We start from the raw sequence: 22,005 nt of genomic DNA, 5'->3' as shown, positions 1-22,005 counted from the left end.
AACTCTTCAAAACAGTGGAAAATGCAGATTTTAGATTGAAACAGTTAAAAAAACACCAGAGGCTGCTTATATTTTCTTTGCAAACTCTTTATAACCACCTCCAATCTTTTTAGAAAAAAGGAGTACTTCATCATGTCATACTCAACCCATAAAAACAAGAATCAAACAGCAATGCCAAACTGCAACTGTAGCATGATTGAGCAAGCTAAATCGTTGACAACAAACATTTAAAAAGCATAATTAACCTACCTTTCAAATAATCCAGATGACAAATTGACTATTCAAATGAGTGACAGGTAAACAGTCAAACAACACTGTGGTTATTTATCTGAAGTGATCTAGCTGTATTAAGTGATTCTCTTTATTATTGTAGCTCTGGCACTGCATCCTCCTCCTCTACTTCTCCATGTGCAGTTTTGAAAAACAGTGGTGCAATAATGGAACATCCAAAATAAATATACTAGAAAACTGTTGACTGAAAACCGATGACTGAAAACCATTGGGCCGAAGAGTCTACAACAGTGTTGTTCATTCATGAACTGTTTTATTGCTTTTATCCAACATGTAATGGCACCCTAGTCATCACTCTTGAAGACATAATTGAAGAATTTCTTCCATATCTGTTTTTCATGTGTTATCTCAACCTGGAAATTGTATCACATTTTTCATGTGTGATATCAAAGCATTTAAAGCCCTATTGGGACATGCATGCCTTTTCTGCCACTGTTTATCTTTTAAGAATTTTCATTTGAAACACTAAAATGTGGTTCATGGTTTCTCTAGAAGTACCCAAATATGCATTCGGTATATGCATATCTTTCCACAATTTTTATTGGAACAAGTGATTTGAGGGCTGTGCTCTGAATATACACCCTAAAGTAATGCAGAGAGACTAGCAAAGTCAAAAGATTTCGGCAGACAACCCTATTAGCTTTGCCTATACTAGTTTTACTGTAACACACAATAGGTCAAATCCAGTCTTCCCTCAGGAGATGGGTACATAATGCACAAAACGTCTGAAAGAATTGTTTTAGAAAACATATCAAACATACATTAGAAGATTAGTCGAATAGATGGAGAGGTGTGGCTCACTGGTTAGAGGCGGCAGACCCGTAAGCAGAGAATTGGCCAGGGACCTGGGTTCAATTCCCGACGCGGCAGGGTCGTGGACCAGGGTCAAAACGGACTCGATAATTCTCGCCTCGGTACCTACTCTACTCTAACCAGGAACACACTCGGCAACTCTGGGCATTAAGCTTGCCTCATCTCTACAACGGCCCCCCACAGACGCCGGGGATGCCTGGTTTCACCTTGGAGATACCCAGAAAGGGACCATCTCACAGGGATAGCCAGGACGGGTTCCCCAGCGGTCTACAGCGCCGGGACGCCCCGTTGCTGGGGCAGCTGTGCGCTTTACAAGTCTACAACATTTACATTTTACATTTAGATACAATCAAGGAAATCTATAAAAATAAAAAAACATCCCACAAAATATGAAATAGTAAGAGGCGTAAGAAATGCTGGTATTCTAATCAAGTATATACTTCTATAAATGTACAGTCTCTGAAATGCATATACTTATACAAATGTACAATTTCTGAAATGCAATAACATGTATAAATTAAAATCCCCATCAGTTTTTTTCAATGATGTTTCTTCGACAGAAAAATCACAAATCTTATCAAGCAGCTGAATACAATTGCTTGTAAGGTGACATAGATATTTGCATTATTATGAACAACCACTCAACCAAATAACAAAAGACTCTATGCCTAGAGTATATCTAGTATTTTTACCTTAATTGTAAATGTTGATGGGGGGCAGGGAGGGCATGTATTTCCTTTATTCCTATATAGGATCTGTGTGTTTAGACAACATAGACTGCGGGATTGGTGTCCAGACTGATTGCAGACACCCCCACCGGGTATGTTCACCTGTACACCAGCTAGCTCACAGTGCCACTGTAAACTCCTCTTACCAAGGAGAGAATAGTTCTTGGAAACTACCGAACATGACAACTTTGTCCCATCTGGAATCATGAAAACAATACAGTACTTTTCGCTCGGTCACTCGTGCTGACTTTGTCTCACAGAGGTACACAGAATAAACGGTGGGGACGTTTTTCAATAAGCATTTGTTGAACCAGCGTCATTCTAGGGTGAAATAGGTGTGCTGAGACAACCATAACACAGAAACAGATATAAATGATTACAAGCACAAACAGAGTAAAAGGATGGTAGATTCCTATCATAGTACTAAAACAATGAATACAGGCAGGTATATAAATACAGGACAGTAATAATGCATACTCCAACGATGCAACCCTAACTAGATGTACCTACGTGTACTTAGCATGTATGTAGGTTTTGAGCCAAGAATCCCCTAGACTGAAGCCAACCCCCATTACCTGAAGTGAGAGACTGTGGGACCTCGTCTTGGTCTCGAGATGGACACCCCGCAAGGGATGTCAGACCACTGCAAGCTGGAGTGTCTGCGTGCAAGTACTTCAGCGTCTTGCATCAGCATGGAAGTCCTTTTTCTCCTCTCCCTACCACAGCAAAGATATGGTGTTTATATATCCAAAGTGGTACCCTCAGGGGAACTACCCTGCTGTGTCATGTCGGACTAGGATGATGGAAGGAATGACCATTATGCATAGTTATTATGCAGCAGATGGTAGTACTACTGAGATTTTCGGAGAAGTCCCCACGTCATTTAAGCAGTACCATAACTAGGTAAAAGGTCAGTACAAAGAACTATTATGTAGTGTAATGGCAGGGGAAATACAGGTGAAAGGTATGGTCATTACCTGAGCATATATCGGGATACCTGTATGAAACATAACATAGGGAGGGTGGAGGTCAATGTTTGGGTCTCCCAGTGGATCAAATACGTGAGACCATCCTTAGGACAGGAAAAATTGAATATGAGCCTCAGAAAAAAAACAAAATAGCATAGAATTTAAGTGGAAAAGAGTTTGCTAAGACTTGAAAAACTGTAAAAAGATGGAGTGTATTGGAGTACGCCAAACTACAACCTGTGAAGCACTGTAAAACATATATATATTGAACAATGCATAGTGCTAGCTCAGAAAATGTGCAGTGTGTGAGAAGGTGGCCTGATATATGCTGTCCACTAGTTCTAGTGGGCACCTTGTATCAGTCCAAACAACCCCTTATGGTGAATGGTTAGAGACAACCTTATATGAAAGCTATCCTAGTGGTAGCTATGGAGAGCAGCCTTCAGGCTAAGTCTTGAAGGAATGTAAAGCAGCTTGTTTTACCAGTCTATAATCTCTTGAATGATCAAATGAAAGGACAACCCCACCAGATATATATTTAGGTTAACACACACCCCTCTAGTCTCTTTATGAGGCTGGAGTTCAAAGTACTTAAGTTACAAGATAGCAATCATCAGTAAAAGCACAAATACACGTTTGAGCCCTAGGGGCGTACCAAACCATATACCAAAAAAGTGGTATAAGAACCACGACTGGAACAGGCACTAGGCTTATGGCCTCTAGAATCGTTGGGACCCCAAGGAACCACCCAAGGTAGTCCCACAGGGGACCCACGGGGACTGTATGCAGTGTGAAAACACAACCGCGGGTTCCCCCTATCTTCTATGGGCAATGTCGCGGTTGGAAATTTAAAGATTAGGGACACTTCTAATCGAGTGTGGACCAAACCCTTTTGGACTTAAGAAGTTCTAGGGCTAGCCCCCACGAGAGCACCGGAGTACTCGAGTTACCTCACCCAGGGAAGCCGGGTGCATAGGTGTCTTTTGGTGTCGGATCGCGTCGTCGATTTCAATGGAAGCCTGCAAAGAACTGCTACTGCCGTGAAGAGGAGAAGTGTCCGAAGAGATCCAAGCCTGGATCTAGGATGTAAGGAACCTGAAAGCAGAGGGGACAGAGTCTGGGTCACTAGCCAGTGACCGAGGGCAGGATGGACCAATGCCCACAGATGTCGGGTGCTTCAGGTGAGTTGATGGGTGTCTTGACTCTTCAGCCACTAGGTCCAGGAGGCGTCGACGAAGTCCACGAGCCGGATCCGAGCTGTCCCGCGATGTCTGTCGAGTGCTGCGGTGTCGGCGACCAGAAAGGACCCAACAAGCCTTGGCAACGGCACGTCACTGTAATTTAGAGAAAGGACTGCGGTGCAGACCAGCAAGGTCTGAGGGACTCACCCAGCGAGGGTAAGTCGGGGCATGTCTCGATCAGCCAGGTAAGCCCAATCAGAAAAGGAGTCGCCTTCGTGGGGACCTGCAGGCCAACGGGCTAGTGATCGCGAAGGAGCCTCGAGCGATCGCACTTGAAGCTGGCCCATGGAGGCCTACAATCTTTGGTGCAGGAGGTGCTCAAGGTTGGGGCTACTCGGAGCCCAAAGCACAACTTCGAGGAGGACTTGGAAGATAGTGTTGCTGCAAAAGTTCACGGTGTCCAGGGGTCACGGTTCCACGTCACCCACGATAGCCACGGGCCTCAGCTTTGCTGTGGACGTAAGGGTAGCCTCGGGGAAGTCTGGAAATCCACCTCTGGAGATGCAGAGACTATGGCGTCCGGCGGGAGCTTCAGAATTGCAGACCAGTCATTTGCTTCTTTGGTGCCTGCCAAGCAGGGGAGTCACTCCTTGACCCCAAGGGAGATTTCTTCAGTCTTCTAGTCAGGATAGAACGTCGAAGGTCCAGCATTTACGTTGCAGAGTTTCGTCCAGGGTAATCTAAAGTCCTAGGGACTGGATTCCTATACTTATAGTGAGTTTAGGGGATGGACTAACTCTAAGGCCCCACCTATGGGTGGGCCAGGAAAGCGGGGTGGTTACACCCATTTCCTTTGTCCAGTTTCACGCCAGAGCTGGGGCAGGTAGCCCCTGCAACCGGTTTGAACAGGAGTATGCACAGGGACACCAAGTGTGCCCCCAGTGCAGGACTTCAAAGCACCAGAGAGTGATCCCGCCCAGCCCCAATACACATCAGCCTGTCTGGGGAGGTGGAGACACCTCCCCTCGACAGGAAACCTATTGTCGAGGCCTCCCCTGCCGGAGTTTCGGTCAGCAACAGGAGGCCAGACCCGTGTCTGTGGCAGAGGCATCCATTTTGTGATGCCAGGGCTCAGGAAAGCCCTACCGGGTTTAGCCAGCGTGAACATGTCTCTTCCTCTAGAAGAGTGGTATGCTACCCCCGCCGCCAGAACTGGCAGGGGGGGGCAGGTAGTATTCCAAAGCATTTGACACCAAACACAACATGTTTTGATGCAGCCATTCCAAAGTTAGCATTTACTGCGAGGTTATAATGCACTTAAGAGTATATAGTATGCCTGTATCACAGAACTGCCATAAGGAAATATTTCCGAAAGCTGCAGAGGGGCTCAGCTCATGCTTGGGCACCCTCTTGTAGTGAAGATCGTTATCTACATATGTACAATGCTAAGTTAGCATAACCGCGTTAGATGTTAGAAAGCCATTTTGCCGCTTTTGCTGCTTTTGCACACGACACTGTAGTCACATGTTATTAAATTGAGAAATGCTTACTCGACTTTGCTTCACATGAGAAATGTCTGTTGTTAACATCCCAAACAGTGAGCAGCGACCTTGGTCTGTACAAGTGTAAAAGAAACAGTCTGGGTCGCTAGACGGTGCATGTTGTTGAGTTCAGGTTGATCGGCCCACTAGTTTAGCCATAACACGCACGCAGCTCCAAATACCTGAAAGTCGGGTGCTTTTAATATTGCAGTGTTACATGTTTTCATTACATTCGGAAGAAGAGCGTTCCTAGGAGCAGAGCATAGCTGATCCTGTGATGTGAACTCTCTGAGCTGATCTTTACGGTATGGGGTTCCCCATTCAAGCATAGAGACCTTTTATTAGTCTAATAATACTATTAGTGTGTTAGAGAAAGGAAGGTGGCTTAGATCCACTGTCATTTTAGTATGATTGCTCCTTTCATTTTCTATGGTATTGTAACTATGCTGATGGTTTTGATTTTAATCGTTTGTCTGCTTATGTTAGCCAAACTGCTGTATCTTAGGACATGAGGTTTATAAAATAAACTCTTTAAACTTTTACCGTGTCTCTGTTTATTCTGTTGTGGACTGGTACGAGAATAATTACGAAAAGGTATTTCTGATTCCCACCATTCCTGAGAAATATACTAAGTCGCTTGTTCTAGGTTGTCTATACATTGGGACCACCTCAGATAACGAATGAGACACTGATGCTGGCCGAATAAGGGGTTCTGGGTTCTGAGGTGAGTTTTTGGTACACCACAATTCACTGAGGGCCTGGGTTCCTGCGCATAGTTCTGCACATAAGCAGAATCCCTGCAACACTCTCACACAAAACCAAGCACTCTGCCTTCAGGATTGTCAAGGCCTGCCTTAGGACACCCTTACCCAGGCCGCAGTAGCAGACCTGTGGTGCCATTTTGGAGTGTTTCCCAGGGGTGGCATAATATATAATGCAGCACCTGGTAGGCCTCTGAGGAACCTATGCCCTAGGTACATAGTATACCATATACTAGAGGCTTATAAGGCACTCCAGTATCCAAATAGATATGTACCTAATGTACATGGACACCATTTTAGAGAGGAAGCAGCTAGGCTGTGGTCCTGATTAGCAGGGCCACAGCCAGACTAAGGTCGAAAAACAGTGAAACATCAGCAAAAAAAGTGGGGGTACCCATGTGAAGCAGATCCTACTCTCCTACACAGTGGACCTATTATGTAGTTCCACACAAGAGAATGTTTAAGTAGCAACATAGAAGTACATGCATGAATAAAAAAATGTGCCACAAAACTATTACCTTAGGTCTGCACAAAAAACAAAAAACTAAAGTTTCATGGACATAAGTTGTGGGTGCAGATCTAAATACATTTTTAGATGGGTATGGTCCCTCAAATTCTTTAGGAAAATCAGAACATTTTTTATATGACTTAAAACTGCAAAATTTCAATGGTCAAAAAAGTGTTTTAGGTCTCGCTGAGTCAGCGCGCATGTGCTGTCGGAAAGACCTTTAGTAGGTGAGTTTTCAAAGTGCTGCTGGCTGGCCGAGCGCTTGCGTTCACGCGAGGGTGCACACGCGCAGCCGGCCGCCATCTGTCTTTCACGGGTCATTAGCACCGTGATGACTTTCACTTTCTCAAAAGTAAAGAAATAGAAAAAAACATCTATTTCTTTATTTTTGCTATAATCGCGGCACCCGCACTCTACTTTGAACATTAAAAGTAAAACGCGGGTTCCGCGATTATAGCAAAAGTAAAGAAATAGAAAAAAACATCTATTTCTTTACTTTTACTATAATCGCGGCACCCGCGCTTTACTTTTAATGTTCAAAGTAAAGCGCCGGTGCCGCGAAGCTTGTTCTTCAGGACTCCTGGCCACAGGCTTCATGGAGGTGCACAAACATTACTTTGCATGCACACTAACATGCATGCATGTTCTATTACAGTATGCATTGGTTACAGGAAAATGAGTTTATTAGTGAAGTGAAAGAGAGAGCAGGAACAAGTTAGATCCTGCTCGGACTATGATTTTGCTAACTACATTACACCACAAGTCTGGTGTGCCTGTCACGTGCTTGAGAGGGTGTAGATGCCCGTTCAGTACTTACACAGCACAGGAAGGCAGCAGTGGAGACGGTGTTACTTTCTGTTTGAGGGCTTTATAGAAGGTTGAAGTACTCGACCTTCCAATGTCACATCTCACTCCAACTACCTTAAAATTGATTTTGTGCACCGACCGCCACGTGGAGCGATGGGACTACAGCTCACACGCACTTGTAAGTCTTGTGAATAAACAATAAAGGACCCACATTGGGAATGTGCTGCAGACACATGCTGGCAGCTGTAAATGGATATTTTACGGCCTGCACAAGTGGTTAGAAGTTGCCCTAGACACGAGCATGCTCTACTTACCCGCCCTATGTGGAGCCTGCCAGGCGCTGTGCAATTTCTCATTTTACCCGGTAGCCGTGCAGGCCTGCCCTTGACGTAGTTTGAGTGAGCATAGGCTCAGAGAGCGCTGCTCCGGGTCTTCGCCACCGCCCACTCGCGTGTCTAGCATGGCACCTCCTTCACTGGCGCTGCCACAGATAGTGCAAGTGCCAGGGGCGGAGCTGTGGGAGAGGAGCTGGCTTCCAGAGGAGGGTTACGAGAACCAACTTCCAGCGCCTCGGCTGCGCAGTGCCCCCACCTGCTAGGCCTCACCTCTGGCTGGCGCTGGCCCCACTAGAGGCTCAGGTGGGTGCCAGCAGGCTGATGGCCGCGCCCCGCTCTGGCACGTGCACCGTCGCGTGTATCAGGCCAGTGGCCCAGCTCTGCACATTGTAGCTTGTGCAGGCGCGGGCCACTCCCGGCTTCTCTACAGCTGTGGGGGCGGCCGTGGCCCCACACCCCAGGGCGTTGAGTTCCCACTGTGGCCCGTCCTTCAGCAGGCAGCTGTTCACCAGGCATGTGTCTGGCCAGGCCACCTGTCCCTGCCCCGCCGCACAGCCACACCCTGATGCTTTAAACACGGACGCGCCATCGATCCAGAGGAGCTGTGCACACACATCGCCACCCCAGAATGCATCAGCACCTGGGCATAAGACCATCAGAAATCCCTCCTCCAACATGTGCTGGGAGGCGAGGGGGCCTCCAGTTAACCACCCCGAGGAAAATTGCATGTCCTTTTCAAATCAACTAAAATGTCACTTTTCCAGGACCTTCCAAGAGCCACGTTTAGACAAAATATACACTGAACGGACCTTAATGTCACATTAAATGAGGATTCAAATATTTGCAAAGCACAGCGATTTAAAAAAAACAAGCATTGGCATAGCCAATAGGTCTCGCTTTTGGGACCTTATATGTGTTTAGCCATGCAACAGTTTATGTTGTTGCACCAAGGATATTATGCTGCATTACTAAATACTTATAAGTCCCACAAGCGAGACCTATTGGCTATGCCAATGCTTGTTATTATATGTAGCTTACCAAATGGAAAGGCCAGAGGCACTTCTTTTAAATAGTGATGGATCAAAATGCCTACAGATGAGAATAATAAGGAACATGGAAAGTGTTGGTACAGTTATTAATATAAAGGAGCATTAACTAGCCAAAGACATGCTGACATACAGCATCTTACCATGGTGACAGTAGCTGAGTAATCAGCTAGCAGCGAGGTGCAGGAGTTGAACTGATCCTTGCGGTCAGGTGCTGCATAACAATGGCTGCTCGAGGTCACGACTTGGAAGTGAAAAGCAAATAGTGATAATGGCTGCAATATTGGAATGGCAGAAGGTAGATCATTTTGTATATATTGAAGGATTAATATTGCATTTCAGTCCCGGCACCACAAGTAATATGAAAAAATATCTGGAAAAAAGACACTAGAACTGTGACAAGATCCTTTTGCTCGTCATACACACGAAAGAATGCGCACACCAATCATTCTGCAGCAAAAGTGATTTATTAAAATCTTGGCTGCCCCCAACATGTTTTGGTCATAGCCTTGCTTAAGGGTCTGTGAATAAGCCATTTCTCAAGTGCTCTTAACATTGACAATGCAATAAATGGAGATAAACAACAGATTGAAAACATGTTCTGACAATCACAAAAATAAGTAGCCCATTTTGTAATCTAAAATACTGCAACCCTTATATACTGTGCTTTTTAAGTTATTCAGTCATTTTAATGTTCATATTATCTGTATCCCACAGATAGTATGTACATTAAAATGAACTTTTCATATATTTCAAAACACAGATGCTGAAAAAAGAACAGTATATAATAGTTGCAGTGGTATGATCATGTCCTAATCCACAGACCATCAATGTTGACCACTCAATTTAGCTTCTATTTTTGGTATATAGCATCAATTTGGTTGAATGAGTCAAAAACATTTTGATTCAGACTGTCAATCATGGTATGATTTGTAAAATCTTGAATCATGGCATTTGAAAACATTGATCGCGTTTCATTATTGCATATTACAAAATGGGCAAAATTATTTAAGTGACTGTCAGACCATTCATTCAGTCTGTTGTTTAGCTTTCTTAATTGCACTGTTGATGTAAAAGGCACTCAAGGAATGGCTTACCCACAGACCAGGGAGCAAGGCTATGGCCAAAACCCAAAAGGGGCAGCCAATATTATAATAAATCACCTTTACTGTAGAATCGTTGTGTGTGCATCTTCCGTACGTATGACAAATGAAAGGACTTTGGCTTAATAGTACAGATGTTTTGGGCCTGACTGTGTGGCACTGTCGCAAGTAGCATGAGAGGAACTATCGAGAGTAAACAAAGGAGTATATATTATATACACAAACATATATATATATATACACGCATTATTTTTACACATACATATACTTACACATATATATTCATACATATATATACACACATATACGTCTATATATAGACATATACACACATGCATATATACACATATATATACAAATATATATATACACACACACACACGTAAATACACGCACAAATATATATATATATTTTCTTTTTTTTTTTTTGCAAAAGGTCTCATATAACGCACTTTTATGACCAGGTATGGGTGCTATCAGGAATCTGTTTATTTTCACATAACTCGTTTCGGCTGCCCTGTAAACATAGGGACTCATTGGAAAAAAAATTGAATCAGCAACATATGGTACTTTTTGGGAGTGATAAAGATTGTGCAGCTGGATTGTCGGAGGCGATGATATTGGAGAAGCTATATGTATATATATATATATATGTATGCACCCCATTCCGACACTTATACACCCACTCATTCTTCAATACACCTTGGCATATATATATAAAACATATTTAAACTTTACAGAAACACACAGTCACTGGATGATGTCATCAGTGATGTCATCAGTGGTGTCATCTGTGATGTCATCAGTGATGTCACTGACCATGTCATGAATGATGTAATATGTGACGTCATCGGCACTGCAATGCGGGGGCACGAGTTAACTATAATAGCCGAATTTCTCTGGTTTTGTACCAGTCAAATGTCCAACTAACAATAACGTCCCAGAAACCTGTGGTTTTGTCAGTGAATTTCTAAGGATTTGTAAATGCTAATTTCTAACTACAACGTCCCTGAAACCTATGATCTTTTCAGTGAATTTCAAAGGTTTTTTAAATGCTTATTCCTAACTAAAACGTCCCTGAAACTTCTGGTTTTTTGAGTCAATTTCCAAGGGTTTTTTAAATGCTAATTTCTAACTATGCCTACAGAGGTAGGACTTGTGCAGAAAGAGGAAGAAAGACACAGAAAGAAGCAAGAGAAATGCAGAAAGAGGCAACAGAAGTCCAGAAAGACTAAGAAAGGTGCAGAAAAAAGCAAGAGATATGCAGAAAGAGGCCTTGTTGCAAAGTCATCCTGTGCCCCAACTTTTTGGTAACTGGTACTGGTGGTGACTGATGGACTAACCAGGCCAGGAGCCAGTTGTATGCTGAAAGACACTTAGAATGCAGGTGAAAACACCTACATACACTAGGGTACACTATGGGTTGGGGGTACCCCTGTGATTGGCATGACCTCCCCTGTAAGGCCCTAGTACATAATAGGGCAGGGGGGTTACAACTACCTCTAGGTGTAGAAAGAAGAAAGAGCAGTGCAGAAAGAACCAACAGAGGTGCAGGAAGAGGCAAGAGAGGTGCAGAAAGAAGCAAGTGAAGTGCAAAAAGAGGCACAGAAAGAGAGAGAGGTTCAGAAAGAGGCAAGAGAATAGCAGAAATTGGCACTTGAGGCGCAAAATGAGGCAAGAGAGGTATAGAAAGAGGCATGATAAGTGTAGAAAGAGGCAAGAGAAGTGCAGGAAGAGGCACTTGAGGTGCAGGAAGAGGCAAGAGAGGTACAGAAAGAGGCTCAGGAAGTACAGAAAGAGGCAAGAGATGTGCTGAAAGAGGCAAGTGAGGTGCAGAAGGAAGAGAGTGAGGTGCAGAAAGAGGCAAGGGAAGGGCAGAAACAGGCAAGAGAAATGCACAAGGAGGCAAGAGAAGTGCAGAAAGAGGCAAGAGATCTGCAGAAAAAAGCAACAGAAGTGCAGAAAGGGGCAAGAGAAGTGCAGAAAGAGGCAAGTGAAGTGCAGGAAGAAGACAGTGAGGTGCAGAAAGAGGAAAAAAAGGCGCAGAAAGAAGCAAGAGAAATGCAGAAAGAGGCAAGAGAGGCACAGAAAGGAGAGAGGTTTGGGCACCAATTTAACACCCACATTTAGCAATAAGTAACATGTAACCATTCCAGCCTTGCAAAGGGTCTTTCACTACGCTGTAACATGTGACCCCGCATTTTTGGGAACATTTGAGCCATTTGAGCAAGAAACAAGGCTTTTTTTGATTAAATCTGCAGATTAGGCAGCAGATGATGGAATATTTATTAAATACGGAAAATGTTTAATTATGTGAAAATTGGTGCAGCCGAACAGTCACATAATTCCAGTGGCCCTGCTTGTACCTCCGACTAGGTTCAGGAGCGCTTCTCAGTAGTTCATTCTTTTTTTGTGTCTCATTGAGTTTATAGTTTAGCTTCTATGGAAACGAGGAAGACTAAACCTAAGGTTACCACTCCACAACACAGACTACAATACCACATAATCCCACTCCAAATAATTCCTCCACACTAAATACCACATACTTTCTCTTCACATAATTTAACTGCACAACATACCACATAATTCCACTACACACAACGTACATCTACTCTACACTAAAAAACATTAGTAAAAATATTTTACATTTACAACGCCGATAGCTCTAACTCTCGCAAATGCGAGACCTATTACATTACAAATGCTTTTTCAACTGGTAGTCGCGTTTGCAGAGTGGTGCAGAAAGGGGGCCGGGCCTCCGACCAGTGCGCAGGAATTCCACTGCGTAGGACTTACAAGATGTACCAGGATGGCTTCTTGGCCCCCAAAGTCCCTCAGGAGTAAAGTGGACTTTATCCCCCAACCAGTACTGTGCCAGGAGGTGCATTTGCAGGGAGGTGGAGAAAGGGGGTGTGTGGCCTCCGAAGACCTCTTAGCAATTCCACTGTGTGGGACTTAGTGGAGGTAATAGGAGAGGTAGTTGGCCCCCAAGGACCTACCTCTCCTATTACCTCCAGTAAGTCCCACACAGCGGGATTGCTAAATAGTCATAGCAGGCCACGTCCCTTTCCCCACCACTATGCAACGCACTCACTAGCTCACTCTTGGATGGGGATTAAAGTCCCCTTCACTGCTGGGGGTCCTTAGCGGCCAACTAGCCTACTTGATACCTCTAGTATGCCCCAGATAGTGGGATTGCTGATAGGTAGACACAGGCCACGCCCCCTTTGTCTACCACTCGACAAACGTGCCTCCTGGTGCGCTCTTGGTTGAGGGATGAAGTCCCCTTGCCTCCTGAGTGTCCCTGAGGGCCAACTAGCCGACCACGTACCTCCAGCAAGCTCCACACAGCTGGATTTTTGAGAGTGGTCCGAGGCCAAGCCCCCTTTTTACACCACTCTGCCAACGCGCCTCCTGCCGTACTGCTGCTCGGGGGATGGAGTTCACTTGTGTCCTGAGGTCCTCAGGACACAAGAGGACCTCATCGCCCCATCAGAAGTGCGCCAAGAGGCGCATTAGCAGAGTGGTGCAAAAAGGGGCGTGGCTTAGGACCACCTCTCAGCAATCCCACTGTGAGGGGCTTACTGGAGGTACCTGGTGGGTTAGTTGGCCCACAGGGAGCCTCAGAAATTAAGAGGACTTAATCCTGCAACTCCCCAGGCCCACTTCTGTCCCTGGTGACCCCATCCCCCTGGGCCAGCCCTCAAGATGGAGAATGTGGGGGAGCCCCAAAGCCCCAACGGTCCCTTCTAGCTCCCCGCCTCCTGCCGGAGCAGGCATTGCTTTTGGGCAAAGGGAGCTGCTAACATGCAGCTCCCCTTGCACAAAAGCAATTCTGCTTTGCTCCTTGGAAGCGAGAGCAGGTTTCCTGCTCTCGCTTCCAAGAAGCAAAGCAGTGTGTGCTATGGCAGGGCGGGTGCCGTGCTCTGCCATGTCATAGCAAACGGCCACTGAGGGCTCCAGGAGGGGCGACCGCGCGGCCCTCCTACCAACTGATTAAAGCCACGTGCAGCCATTGCAGTGTTGTAAAAAGGGGCGTGGCCTCTGAACACCTCTCTGCAACACAGCTCCCTGGCGCATACTGGAGGTATCTGGTGGGCTAGTTCGCCCCCAGGGGACCTCAGGATTGAAGAGGAATTAATTCCCCACCTTAAAACGCGCCACAGGGCGTGTTTGCACACGTCACCTCAGGCCCCACCCCCTTCCTTCACCATTGTACAAATATACCTCTAAAATCAGCCGAACTACGAATTCCGATTTACTCACCTGTTATCAGGAGAGAACCCAGGGCTGCATCTATTAGACCAGCACTGACCCTGAAAAGTAATTCTAAGCGTACTTACCAGTAACTTGTATTTCCTTCCATAGGAATCCATTGTGTGGTTTTCAGCAGAAAAGTTTCTAAGTGTCCATTTGATTGCATCATCCACGTGACAATCAGATACACCTCATCATACACTAGTATAACCTTTCATCACTCACTGTAAAATACAGAGTGCCAGATTTAAAACCATTGACACACCAATACAAGTTTCTAAACACCCACTCAGTGATTCCTAGATCTATACACACATCTAATCACTTACCTATAGATTCACTCATACATGCTGTCAATGATCAATAGAACACTATCAAATATACTTATACACCTATATCGACATTACACACCAGCACACATCCTACTCACTTATGCAAACAATGGATCATACTTACTTTTACTTAGCTATACACTTATAAAAACACCACTTCATCTATTCATATAGATAATAATTCATACTTAGTGTGTTATAAAAACACTATTACAAGTATATAGTTATCCATACAGTCACTCATACAATCACTGAGTCTTATGTATACTTATTTATATACTGACACATACACTGGCTTTTATTTTCCTAGTTTGTTGGACATGTACCATTGAGACATATATTGGCTCATCGCCACACCCATAAAGATATTCACTCACCCAAACAACTGTTATAACATGTAGTTTTAACTTCATATACCTACTGAATCAACTATTAACACATCTTTGGGCAGTCACACACCCCCCACCGAAGCACACACACATTCACTGTCCCATACAAATACTCAGTTAACTAATCAATAAATAATATAGACATCTAGTAGCTAGTAACCAACTGGTGCAGCAGTTTACACAACTGACAAAGTGATACAGATATTCACACAGTGTAGTCACTATCCAATATATTTAGTAAACAGTCAATCACACTGCTACCTAAATCCTCCATCCAGATATTTATATTTATATATCCACTCATTCTTCAATGCAAATTGCTATATATATATATATAATACATATTTAAATAACGAACCAAACCACATTCACTGGATGATGTCATCAGTGATGTCATCAGTGATGTCATGTAAGATGTCATCAGTGATGTCACTGACCATGTCATGAATGAAGTAATATGTGACATCGTCAGCAGTGGATTGCAGGCGCGCGAGATGTAGTTAGTACAACTAACTATATCGGAGGAATTTCAATGGTTTTGTTCGAGTGAAATGCCCAGCTAACTATAACACCCCTAAAACCTATTGTTTTTTCAGTGAATTTCTAAGGCTTTTTAAATGCTAATTCCTAACTATATCAGGCCTGAAACCTATGGTTTTTTCAGTGAATATATATATATATATATATATATATATATATATATATATATTATCTACTGGCGGTCGCCAGTAGATAGTTATAGTTAGGACCACGTTTCCATAGGAAATCTGCAACATTCTATTTTGAATAACTTTGGCGCCGGTTGACGAATCCTCGCAAATTTTTCAAAATAGGTGGGGCGCTACGCTACGCTCCGCTCCTACCCTGAAAGTCTCGGGGGGATTCGTCTAGCGGGGGCTGAGATAAAAGGGGGGTCCCAAAACGCGTTTTTCCCATGCATTTTTCCATAGGACCTTTAGACACACCTACAGCCCGAACGGCTGAACAGAATTACTTGAAATTTGGCAGAGAGGTAGTCCTCAGGTCAAGGAAGTGCCTTTTGTAGGTTTGGTGTAAATCTGTTCAGTAGATTCTGAGAAAATAGCCTTTAAATCAATATATATATCTGTGGCAGCTTACGGTGCGCTTACCGTGCGCTTACCGTAAGCTTACCGTACGCGCACGGTGACGTGCGCGAGCGCGATTCTGATTGGCCCTTAGATCTTAGTAAACATTCGAATCGGTCGAAACCAGGAAGCGGCGGCCGCCATTTTCTCTCTCGCACTCTGACAGGGGGTTGAAAAACTAAGTCCCAAAACATGTAAAGGGGATGTTTAGACAGCTCCCAAGCACCTAGCCATGTCCAGGGAGCCCCCAAGGATCCCCCAAGTGAAAAAAGGCAATTTTAATTTTTTCGAAAATTTCGCCGATTACGCTTACCGTACGCGTACGGTAAGAAATCAAAAAAAAATAAAAAAAAATATCCACATTCTCCCCTCCCCGTGTGCAAAACGTTCCCGCAGGGCACCTTTTGTGCATGGCTTATGAGTGGTAAACCTAACATATATTTTACCTATCACAGCGATGCTCATCATATGTCCTCCATGTGCGCACGGTGCGCGAAGCGCATCGTGCGTTCATGGCCCATGTAGCGTAACGTGCTCACTGTGCGCGCACGGTGCGCTTCGCGCACCGTGCGCGCACGGAACGAACTGCGTTAAGTGGTCGCGCACGCCACAAATGGCGTAAAGTAACTTAGCATTTAAAAAACCGTACAAATTCACTGAAAAAACCATAGGTTTCACACACGTTATAGTTAGGAATTAGCATTTAAAAAACCTTGCAAATTCACTGAAAAAACCATAGGTTTCACACATGTTATAGTTAGCTGGACATTTTACTGATAAAAAACCAATGAAATTCCCCCGTTATAGTTACTGTAGGCAACTATAACTCACGCGACCGTAATCCTCTGCTGATGACATATGTGTCTTTATGAAAAAAAAATATTTGTAATATATGTATAGCTAAAATTTAATGGAAGAAGACATGGGCAAATAAGTGTCTAAATACAGTATTAGCATCAGCAGAGGATTACGGTCGCGTGAGTTATAGTTGCCTACAGTAACTATAACGGGGGAATTTCATTGGTTTTTTATCAGTAAAATGTCCAGCTAACTATAACATGTGTGAAACCTATGGTTTTTTCAGTGAATATATATATATATATCTCCATTTGGCAGCAGCCATTTGGCATTGGTAATCCATGATGATGACTAAAGTCCTTAGTGCGTTTTCACGAATTTTATTTTAAGCCCATTAACATGGCCCAGCAGTCATTTGGCAAATATACCCCATAGTGATGACTAAAGTGCTAAGTGCATTTTCACGAATTATATGTTGGGGTCATTGGCGTAATTCGGATGAAGTTAAGGAGTACGTGGGGGTGTTATTAACAATGATCATTAACTCAACAATTCATGAGTCTGATATGCCAAAATGGTTACATAGACCTTTAACACTGCAATTTACATTTTCAAGAAAAGTGTTATGTGCATCCTAGAGTGGACTTTTTCATGAAAAATTCTCCTGAAGTGCTAATTCTTCTAAAGTGCTGGTACATGGGTATATAATGCCGCTAGGGGTGATCGGTTAAAACAGTAGTCCCTAAGTTTTCATTTTGGATAATATTGAGATACTTCATTGTATGAATCTATAAGAGATACTTCAAAAGTGCTCATGCATATGCATACAATACTGCTCAAGTCCTCGGTATAATAATAATCCTCTAAAATACAAAAACAAATGATATAAGTTAGAATACCCATTTCGAGTATAAAGTTCTTAACTAGTTGTTGCCAATCATATGTTTAGTGTTCAATAAGTCATAAAGTACGAAAGCACGAAAGTCGAGTTGAAGCATCTGTTTGACAGTTGACTAGGGTGCTAGAACATACATGATTATCGTTTGAATCACTCCTATTACTTAGTTGTTCATAGCCTGAAAAAGAGACAGTTAATCTAACTCCCTCAGTGTTTTGTATTCCTATTGCCCCTAACCTAATCTATATAGTTTCTTTAGGGGTTGGGAATTTGTTGGATCACAGAGCTTTCAAACCTACAGAGTTGGAAGAGACAAGATACTACAGTTTATAAGTGTACATGCAATTCTGCATCTAGGTTGTGTCCCATCGGTATTTCAGTTCCCATTGATAGAATGAGTCTTGATTCCATTCTTCCCTACTGTAGTTCTCTCTCACCTCCTCTTTCATTTTTCTTTATGTGTTTAATCCCAAAGTACTGCAGAAATTTTGTTTCACCTTGATGTTCTTCCTAAAAATGCTTGGCAATTGGATATGAGTAATCTTTGTTTCTGATCACTTTCAGGTGCTGTAACACCCTAAGTTTCACCTTGTTGACGGTGCTGCCAATATATTGTTTCTTACATGGGCATTGTAGTGTGGAAATCTGAAATAATTACTGTTAGCATAAGCTGAAACCATTTTGGTTATGGCATCCATTTTGTTGGCTTTGTAATTCTCCCCTCCTCTGCTGTTCGTCTTTTTCCCTGCCTGTGCTGTCTATATTAGTTGACTTCCTGACTCAGCTAAAAGCAGTATGCATGCAAAAGAGTTTGAAGCTGCCAGGACACCTGATCTCAGACTCAACTGTCAATCTCTTAGTGCTGCCATAAGCACTCCTGCTCCCCTCCCACTTTTCTGACTAAGTGATTTCCCATCTGCCCATGTTTGCCGGTAACTATTCCTGTGTAGGCCTGTACCTTCTTTTTGTATTCACATGCTTACCAGTGCAGAACAAGCTGTATATAAGGCCTGTGTTCTGTGACTTCAATGCACTACCGTAGGCAGCACTTGAGAGTGCTGTGTGAACGTAGTCCCACTCATGAGTGATTAATAAACTTGTTATTTGAATTCCAGCTTCAGTGCCAATCTCTATTTTGTGGGTTTAAGGACCCGTGGACAGAGAAGGGTGACCCCTGCACCAGTGTGCTCATTGAAAAGCACATTTCCACAGCTGGGGCCCGACACGTGGGTCCTCATCGGAGATGCATCCGTCCAAAGGAGTGGTCTTGATGGGAGAGTGGAATTTTGCTGAGGAGACGTACTGCATGAGGAGACCCTTGTCTTTGCAGCCAAAGTGATTTTGCCGGTTTTCTCCATTTGACCCTCCAGGTGTTGGCCGGTCCCGACTGAGGTATCCTTTGGCGTATTTCTTTTTCCGGTGACCATTAGGTCGACAAAGAGCTTGGCAGATGGAAGTTGGAGTCTATTATTTGGGAAGGTCGCTGAAGCGGCACTCTTGATTTGCTTGGCCAAGATTCTGGTTTTGTTTGTTTGATTTATCCTTTGCAAAAGATAAAGGCAGGTAATGTGGAGCTATTTCTCTACTTTTGAATATTTTGGAGACGTAATATTTTACAAAAACCTGGTAGCATGCCTGTTCCTAGCACATTCCGTAGGTTGTGTTGCTGTCTTGGTGGTACCAAAATGGATTTCGAAAGAAGTCAGCCGGCTCCCCCAGAGGGAACACCTAATAAGCATATGTACATTAAATACGGTATTTCTTCCATGATGTATAGTACACTGTGGAACAAATATACCACAAAGGATCCTGATCTACGATGGCCAGTGAATGGGTCATTTGATTTTAAAAAAAAAACAGTATTTACAGCAGTGTTTGTTTGATTGTGTACGAATATGGGAGAAAGAAGTGCAAGAGAGAGTGAGGAAAGAAGAAGCTATAGCAGAAAAAGAACAGCAAAAAACGATATACCAAAAAGCGTTAGAATTAAAAAATCAAGAGATGAAAGCAATAAAAGAAAGAGGAAAGGGAGCGTCGTTTAGAGGTAACTGGCCAGTACCCTGTTAGGCGCCCCATTTATCCCATACTTAATAAACCTCAGGATGATTCCATCTTGTTAGATCGACCTCCGCCTCCGTATAAATTTCCCTTTGCCCCTGAGGATGATCTTTCTGAAGAAGAACATTTTTCTTCAGATGATAAAGACTTAGATAAGCAAGATGGGTAGCAGACTCGCTCTACTTTGACTGTTGATGAAAAAGCCACTATCAGATCTACTGCTCGCAAAGAAGCTCATGGAACCACTTCTGCCCCAGACCTTGTAGCGATGATTCAGCAGTGGAAGGATTTAGAGCAGTTATATTTTACAGAGAAGTTTACCTGGGAGGTAATACTTGGTTTTAGAAATATTTCTAAAAACTTAGAGCCCACTGATATCAATTCTGATTATAAACAATTAAATGATGGAACATTTCTTTTTTCAAATATACCTGATTTAATTAGGCGAGTAATTAAATTAAGACATGATGTACTACGTTTAAATGCGGAGCAAAAATCACCTAGTAAATGTTAAAACTGCACAAACAGTTCAGACCCCAGTGCAAAAAGAAGTTTTGGGGACAGATAATGACCCTAGTGATACTGTGGTTACTGTAAAACCGATGTGTGAAGCTGCGTCTTTGTATGTTCCTCTGAAGGGTGCGGGAACAAGTGCTGATAAAGATTCAGATGATGCAAAGGGATATTTTGTCTATAATTGGGTCTATACTCCTTGGAGTAGAGCAGATGTTATGGCTCTTAAAGCTGCTTTGCCCGATCCGCTGAAAAATCCGGCAGCTTTCTATGAAGAAGTGGAAGGCGCCATTAGCTCCTGTACTATGACCTTGCCAGATATTGATATGTTTTTGGGAGTTTTTTTGTCCCCAGATATGTGGAGAACAATTTGGAAAATAGATGATAATGTAGAATATGGTGATTTAGAAGAAATAGATGCGGCTAGAGAGCCTGCGCAGAAACCACAACAGGAGATATTAGATCTTCCCAAAGCTATTGAAAAGAAGTTAAAAACTCTCATACCCTCTAAGAAAATAGATTGGACAACGTTAGCGTCTTGTAAACAAAAAGTGAATGAGTCCGTTTCTGATGTCTTTACACGATTTGAAGAAACATTCCATGACTTTAGTGGTCAGTCATTGACAGAAGACACGGATAAACATCTGTTCGTCGACAAATTTGTTGCTAACATGTTGCCACAAATAGCTAGTAGCCTAAAGGCCAGTGAGAGTTCATGGACTACATCTTCCCCAGTTTTCCTTTTGACTATGGCCCAGTATTATGAGTTGAAATGAGAGAGGTTCATGTCACAAATAGGGGTGTAGACTCACATCCCCCACACGTGAAAGCACGCTAACTACAGAATCCATTGCGCTGACACATTCAGGATTTTACATTTTGAAATAAGTTTAGGTGTGCAGGCCCACCCAACCACAGTAGATATTGTCCCAGTATTATGAGTGTCAGGAATTGGAAGCAAAATCCAAGGAGGATAAGAAGGTTAAGGATTTAAAGACGAAAGTTATGTTGGCTCAAGTATATGGTCCACCATTCAGAGGTGGTGGTAGAGGCAGACGTGCAGTATATACCCCTGGTGTACCCCCTTTCTCTCAATCAAATTTGTCTTCTGATCAGTGCACTTATTGTAAAGAGAATGGACATTGGCGTTCTGAGTGCCCCCTTTTGCGAGGTGAGCAGTATCAACGGGGTAGAGGAAGTATGAGAGGACGCCCAGGGAATTCAGAAAATACGGGAGGAATAGGAAATAGTCCCGGGGTTGAGGCAGTTGAGCACGTGCCAAAATATTCTAATATTTTTGACAGACAGAATCAATATCAAATGTCAGATTATTCGGCTGATGATCTTCGGGATTCTGATTATGCATAGTAATGCCTAGGATGGGGTAAGGAACCGGTTGAGGTCCCAGTAGATCAGAAAGGTCCCTATGTTGACGCAACAGTCTTGGGTTCTACTGATCGGTTTCTGGTTTATACAGGAGCTACTCGCAGTGCTCTGTCTAAACAATTGGTTCCTAGGGCTCCCCTGTCTGGAGCAATGATAACATCGATAGGATTTGATGGGACACCTACA

At 43.4% G+C, this 22,005-nt stretch overlaps 1 protein-coding gene across 2 annotated transcripts in view; it reads right to left on the bottom strand.

Annotated features, from left to right (window-relative positions):
- The window catches only part of PCTP (phosphatidylcholine transfer protein), a 215,810-nt gene that overhangs the window by 75,268 nt on the left and 118,537 nt on the right, over positions 1-22,005 (bottom strand). The window lies entirely within an intron of this gene.

The sequence above is a fragment of the Triturus cristatus genome, chromosome 7 (genome assembly GCF_964204655.1).
Source record: "Triturus cristatus chromosome 7, aTriCri1.1, whole genome shotgun sequence".
NCBI lineage: Eukaryota > Metazoa > Chordata > Amphibia > Caudata > Salamandridae > Triturus > Triturus cristatus.
The sequence above is the reverse complement of the archived record's forward strand: the minus strand, read 5'-3'. Positions and strand labels throughout refer to the sequence as shown.